Genomic DNA, 6,930 nt, shown 5'->3' with positions numbered 1-6,930 from the left:
CTCTCTCTCTCTCTCTGTCTCTCTCTGTCTCTCTCTGTGTCTCCCTCCCTCCCTCCTTCTCTCTCTCTCTCTCTCTCTCTCTCTCTCTCTCTCTCTCTCTCTCTCTCTCTCTCTCTCTCCCTCTCTCTCTCTCCCTCTCTCTCTCTTTCTCGCTCTCTCCCTCTTTCTTTCTCTCTTGCTCCCTTGCTCTCCTTCATTTCTTTTTGTATGGCCCAAGCACTATTCTATACTAGTGAAGAGAAGATGCAAATTTGCCCCTCCTATTTGAAGTTACATTATAATGAAAGGTAAGTTCTCTTAGGGAGAAAATCTAGTGTATTGTAAGATATAATCTAACAAATGCTTAGGGCAAAAGTAGCTAAGGACAGCTAGCAAAGACTACCAGGTACATCTTTGTAGTGTAACATAGTTAAATTTATGAAATTGCTAAAATAAGAGTACACACAACAGATAAAGAATGGACAACTAACCAAAGAGAAAAGGAGGAGGAGGAGGAGGAAGAAGAAGAAGAAGAGCTGTAGGGATATTTTTAATTGAAGGGAAGAGTACAGATGAAATTTAAATAAAATATTGTTTTGGTAGTTTCAAGGGAAAGTGAGGGTATATGTAAATGAGTCAACATAATGCCTGGAGTCAGAAATAGATCCAGGGTCCTGTCTCCTAGGAAACTAACAAATTAAGACAAATGTGTCTAAAATCCTTTATTTGAAAATCAACAACTGGATTGGAAATTAAGGCTGCTTTCAGGCAAGAATGAAAAGTTCCATTGTCATTAATATGATTCATATGACAAAGTTTTGAAAACCTAACATATTAGACAGCAAGAGTTTTCAGTATTATATTCTTTAGTTAATTTCCAAAAGGATTCTAAGTTAATTTTTACAGGTTCACAAAATTCATGCTGCAACTCTAATGACCTGAGTTTTAAGTAGCAGAGACATTGAAAGGTAAGCAGGCAGCTCTGTCTACACAGAGAGGAAGTAATTTAACATTCTCCAGTGCACTATAAAAGGGAAGGAATAAGATGGGAGGGCACAATTGGAACAAGATAAAGCAATACTCTGTAGAAGGTAGTGTGGCCCTGCTCAGAATACTGAGGAAAGTCTGTTAAATTGAAGAACAGATTATGGGCAGAATGGCAGTAAGAGAACCAGAGGGGGGAACCCTATTTACATCAAGTCAATACAGTGTAACAGGTTCACCAAAGAGTTTAACATGGGTTTGTATTTACACCGGACATGAGGAAATTTCCCATCATAGACCACAAGTGTAGAAAAATTTACAAGCTGACTTAGAATATACAAGACATAGAAAACCAAAGAAATGCTATCTCAATCTGCAAGGAACAAAGCAGAGAACATATTCCGTCAAGAAATAGATATCAGAAATCAAGTTCCACCTCTATTAGTCAACAACCAACAAAATCAAAAATACACACAGAGAAGTCACACTGCCCAATTAGTATGAATAAGCGAGTGAAACAAGCAAAATATCAGGAAATTAAGAAAGCCAAAGTTGGTTGAGACACTATTTCCACCTGTCTATCTTCCTCAGGAAGCAGGCAATTACATGGAACCCTAATTACCTCCTTCTGAAGGTAGGAAAATCAGTTGCAATAGCTAATGAAAATCAAGTTCCCATAGCTGTGTTATGGTGGGAATATGGAGAGGGTGTGTAGACATCCAGCAACATGCTACAGTCATTTTACTGAGACGAAGATTACTTTAAACCTATCAGAAATGAAACTCTGTTATCTTAGCAACTGTATGCTACTTTTCTTGTTTTTGACAGAAAATTCTTAATATAAACAGTTCCAAAGAGGATTTTTTTTACTCCTGGCTTCAAATATTTCAGTCTATAATGCTTGGCTCCATTGAATCTGGGAAATGGTAAGTCAGAATATCATGGCACTAGGAGAATGTGGCAGAGGTACTCACACCATGATAGACAGGAAAACGAGAGGGATGCTTTCACTAACTGTTTTTCTCCTTTTCCTTTTGTATTCCACTTAGATTTGTGGCCTGTGAAGGACATCCTCCCCAACCTTAGTTAATTCTCTCTGGAATTCCCTCTAATGCACACAGGGAATTGTGGGTTGCTAATCTTTTAGGAGCTTCCCATTCTATTCGAGATAAACCATCAGATACTCTTAACAATATACAATCTTTTAAAAGACGATTGTATTCTTTTTGAGAACTTCATGCATGAGAACATCATCTATATCACCTCCCTCCATCTCTTCCTCCAACTCCTCCCATGCCCCCTCTAAAATTCATGAGCTCTTCAGTCATTATTGGAACATGTATATACATTGGTATGTATGTATATATATATGTGTGTGTGTGCATGTGCGTGTGCGTGTGCGTGTGCGTGTGTGTGTGTGTGTGTGTGTGTGTGTGTACACTTAAGGCATAATCCACTTAATCCACTTAGCTTTTCTCATATGTACATGTGTCTAGGATTGACCATTTGGGATTAGGAAACTTATGTAGGAGCACATCCATAGTGGAAATCTATTCTTCCTCTATTTTCCCAATTAGTACTCCATTTACTTTCATGTGTGTATTAGTCAGGGTTCTCTAGAGAAACAGAACAGATAGAATTAGTCTATATCTCTATATATTTATCTTTCTAATATATATAATATATATTATGTGGGGGTTATTAGAGTGGCTTATTACTAGTAGGCTATGGTCTACTAGTCCAACAATGGCTATCTACCAACAGAACATCCAAGAATCCAATAGCTGTTCAGTCTATGAGGCTGGATTTCTCAGATGGTCTTCCGTGCATATTGGAGTCCCAAAGAAGGAGGTTCCAATGCTAGGGAAGGAACAGACTTGCCAGTGTAAGTAAACAAGCCAAAAGCAAAAGCTTCAATCTTCCACATCCTTTAAACAGCTGCCAGCAGAAGGTATGGCCCAGAATAAAGGTGGATATTCCCATCTCAAAATTTATCTGGATTAAAAGTAGATCTTTCCACTTCAAATAATTTAATTTAGGAATACATCCCTTGCAGGTGTATACCCAGATGCTTGGGTTTTAGTTAATTCCAGATGTAGTCAAGCTGACAACCAAGAAGAACCATCAGAATTCCACCCTTGTCAGCTTGACACACAATCATATCTTGTTAGGACATGCTTAATTTTCTAATGAAAACAATAATCAGGTTATAATTCTGCCTAACACACTATAACTGTCTCATGTACAAACACAAACACATTAAAATTTTTAGAATAGGTGGCAATGTCCCTTAAGGGAAATTTTATCATCTCAAAAGTAAAATACATCCACTGATAATCTCTTAATTGATGTTACATTACATGATAAAGAAATTCAGGGAAGAAAACACAATATCTGTACAAATACATTTTTAAACAAAATGCTGCAGAAACACTCACGCCAATTATAATCCTCATTTCCTCTACTCCCTGTTCTGTATTTCCTCCACTGTCTGCAAGCACTTCAGCAGGTCTTGGATATTTCCTGCAGGAGTGACACATACCTTCATTTCTGATGGCTCTGTGCCATTTATCAGCCTGCCTGGATTAGGCAGGCTGTTGTAGTTTCCCATTGACTTTAATCACAGGACAGGGTAATACCAAGAGACACCCTAAAGGATCTCCTATATTCCAGACATAATCCTTTTTACCTCCGCTGTGGAGAAGCAATCCAATTTCCCCATGGTAATCTGGATCAATTAACCCTCCTAACACTGTCATTCCTTTCTTAGCCTAGTGGACAGTGGGAAGTCTGAGCTTCCAGTTCAATGGAATGTACTTCTAGGCCAGTAGTACTGAAAGTCACTGGAACAGGAAGCAAAAATTTTCCTAGTGAGTCACTAGGGGTGATAGTGTGTAAAACTATTCTCTTTCCCTTCCCTTGATTCCTGGACCTGTGAATCCTGGCTATAGGAGAAACTACACCATATATTGGATGCTGATTCAACACATATACTACCTTCTGGAGAAGCCTACCCCAGACCTCCAGGGTGCTGCTACTCAGTTGGCACGATAACTGTGTCTTCAACAGTCATTTCATCATTCCATCTTTCTATCAGGCCAGCTGCCTCAGGATGGTGGGGGACATGATAAGACTAGTGGATTTCATGACCATGGGACCACTGATGCACTTCTCTGGCTATAAAGTGAGTTCCTTGGTCAGAAGCAATACTGTGTGAAATACTATTATGGCAGATAAGTCAAACTGTAAATCCATAAATGGTGGTTTTGGCAGAAGCATTATATATAGAAAAGGCAAATCCATAACCAGAATAAACACCTACTTTAGTAAGGACAAAGCTTTGTTCTCTTTGCGGAGAATGTGGTCCAACATAGTCAGCCTGCCACCAGGTCACAGGTTCATCACCCTGGAAAATGGTACCACATCTGGGACTCGCTGTTGGTCTCTGCTGTTGGCAGATCTGGGACTCAGCAGCAGCTGTGAGTGTCAGCCTATGTTGTAGAGCCCATATATAGCCTCCATCCCTGCCACCATGGCCACCTTGTTCATAGACCCATTGGGCACTGTCAAGGATGTCTAGAGAAAGAGGCTGACTAGCCACAGAACAGGTCATCTTATCTACTTGATTATGGAACCTCTCCTAAGCTAAGTCACCTTGTGATGAGAATTTATACGGGACACAGACACCTTCATATCTTTTGCCCATATCTAGCCACTTCTTCCCCAGATGTCTTTCTTACCAATTTTGCAACCATGTTTTATATAATTCCATGACCATCCAGGCAGTCCATTGGCTACAGCCCATGAATCAGTGAACAATCACATGTATGGCTGTGGTGGTATTGTGTTCCCCAAAATATTGTGTATCCTAATAAACTTATCTGGGGTCAGAGAAAAGAAAAGCCACAATATTAAACATAGAGGATAGGCAGTGGTAGCACACGCCTTTAATCCTAGCATTCCAGAGGCAGAAATCCATGTGTTCAAGGATACAGCCAAGCATGGTGACTCACGCCTTTAATACCAGAAAGCGAGCCTTTAATCCCAGGGAGTGGTGGTAGAAAGAAGAAAGATATATAAGGTGTGAGGACCAGAAACTAGAAGCTTTTAGCTGGTTAAGCTTCAGGTTTTTGAGCAGCAGTTCAGTTGAGAGCCATTGGGATGAGGACACAGAAGCTTCCAGTCTGAGAAAATAAGACCAGCTGAGAAATTGGCCGGGTGCGGTTAGCTGTGTCTCATTCTGTCTCTCTGATCTTCTAGTATTCACCCCAATAACTGGCCCCAGCTTTGATCTTATTAGTAAGAACTATTAAGATTCATGCTACATATGGCCATTTTTTTCCATCCAAACAAAATGTATTTCCACATGTACTGTGTTAATTTCTGCCCACTGTGAAGATTTCCCTTTGCTGGTGTCTTTCAGGGTTGTCCCCGAATGAGTTGTAATGCTGTAGTTGTCCACTTGTGCAGAGTCATCAGTAAACTAGGCCCTAGTCTTCTCTTCCTCAGTCAACCCATCATAAGGCACACCCCCATGAGGCTATATATAGGTGCATGCTTGAGAGCAAATGGCATTATAATGGGAATAGAAACCATAAGCATTTGAGCAACTTCTTCATGTAACATGCTTATGTGTTCAGGACCTTCTTGGGCTCAATCATATATATACCACTCTCATTTGATAATGGATTGCTGCTGTGCACATCCTACTTTATGGTTTGGCTGGTCAGATAATACCCACCTCATGATGGCCAGTTTAGGTTGCAAGGTAACTTGATGGTCTATTGTGAAATGTCCAGTTCAGCCCAAGAAGTTGAAGAATAGTTGTCTGGTTTAATGACAGAGCCAAGAATAACCATCACAATGTTTTGTTTTTATCACCCAACTAGTTTCATTACAGTTGCTTATACAGGCATGAATGGAGTTCTTTATATAAATAACAGTGGCTACACCAATGAGGATAGTGTTTCTCACTCCCACAACAAAATGAACAAAAACGGATAAACAATCGATACATGAAGACAAGTCATTAAAAGACATGAAATGAATATAGAAATGTAGTCCTAAGAAAGGGGCCACAAATCTAAAGTAGTTAGGCTTTAAGTCTCAGTAAGGCAAGTGTGTTCTTCAGTGATATTTGTTTTTGTTGTTTGTAAGGTATGTACTTTTATTAAATGGTCTTGTTAGTGTATAGGCAAGCCCTAGATGCCTTGACACCTCAGTGAACTCCCAGGGAGACCAAAAGCAGTGAATAATGGAGGGTCTGGACATGTTGTACTCCTCCTTGCTGATCCACATCTCCTAGAAAGTGATTAGTAAGACCAGGATGAAGCTACTGATCCACATAGAGTATGAGCACTTAGAGAAGTGATAGTCTTGATCTTCATGATGCTGGGAACCAGAGCAGCAATATCCTTCTGCATCTTGTCACTGATGCCTGATCACACTATAGTGACACCAGACAGAACTGTGTGGGCATCGAGGTTTTGTAGATGTTGACATCACACCATGACGGAATTAAAGGTAATTTCTTGGATGCCACAGAATTCCATATCCAGAAAGAAATGTTGGAAGAGATTCTCTGGGCAGTGGATCCACTCATTGCCAAAAGTCTTGACCTGGTCATCAGGAAGGAGAAGGATGCAGCAGTGGCCATCTCTTGCTCAAAGTTCATGGTAACATACAACAGTTTCTCCTTGATGTCATGCACAATTTCCCACTCAACTATGGTAATAAAGCTTTAACAACACTCAGTTAGAATTTCCATGAGGTAGTTTGTTAGATCTAGGCTAGCCAGGTCCACATGCATGATGGTGTAGGGGAAAGAGTAGCCTTCATAGCTGAGTACACATGACCAATCTCTGGAGTCTATCACAAGTTGGTGGTAAGACCAGAGGTACCCCAGGTAGAACTGTCTGAAAGGTTAGGTACATGGCTGGGGTGTAGAAGGTCTAAACATGATCTGGG

General features: G+C 40.2%; 1 pseudogene; it reads right to left on the bottom strand.

Annotated features, from left to right (window-relative positions):
• Nucleotides 1-2,513: 2,513 nt before the first annotated feature.
• Nucleotides 2,514-5,748, bottom strand: LOC102903071 (uncharacterized; annotated as a pseudogene).
• Between the last annotated feature and the right edge of the window lie 1,182 nt (nt 5,749-6,930).

Source organism: Peromyscus maniculatus, chromosome X (assembly GCF_049852395.1).
Source record: "Peromyscus maniculatus bairdii isolate BWxNUB_F1_BW_parent chromosome X, HU_Pman_BW_mat_3.1, whole genome shotgun sequence".
Lineage (NCBI taxonomy): Eukaryota > Metazoa > Chordata > Mammalia > Rodentia > Cricetidae > Peromyscus > Peromyscus maniculatus.
The sequence above is the reverse complement of the archived record's forward strand: the minus strand, read 5'-3'. Positions and strand labels throughout refer to the sequence as shown.